We start from the raw sequence: 242 nt of genomic DNA on the forward strand, positions 1-242 counted from the left end.
CCGTCAGAGCGCCGATAGCGTTGGCAGGAAGCTAACTGTTAGCATGCCGTTAGCCTGTTAGCTGAGCAGCCGAGCCACACCACTGTTGAGGCCTACTTCCGGTGAAAAGGCGGGAATGTAACCGTAAAAATTCATCGAATCTAAAAGTGAGTTACCTGTCCGGCTTTATTCCTGAATGTTTACTTTCTCTCACCTTAATGTCCGCGCGCCGCACTGTTTAGTTTCCGGTTAGTTTCTTCTTC

General features: G+C 49.2%; 1 protein-coding gene across 1 annotated transcript in view; it reads right to left on the reverse strand.

The window, feature by feature from the left end:
- Positions 1 to 242, reverse strand: part of zdbf2 (zinc finger, DBF-type containing 2) — a 19670-nt gene extending 19428 nt beyond the window's left edge. The window contains exon 1 of the mRNA XM_041782066.1: positions 194 to 242. The gene's annotated coding sequence lies outside the window, so the exon portion shown is untranslated. The remainder of the gene's footprint in view (positions 1 to 193) is intronic.

The sequence above is a fragment of the Cheilinus undulatus genome, linkage group 24, assembly GCF_018320785.1.
Source record: "Cheilinus undulatus linkage group 24, ASM1832078v1, whole genome shotgun sequence".
Taxonomy (NCBI): domain Eukaryota; kingdom Metazoa; phylum Chordata; class Actinopteri; order Labriformes; family Labridae; genus Cheilinus; species Cheilinus undulatus.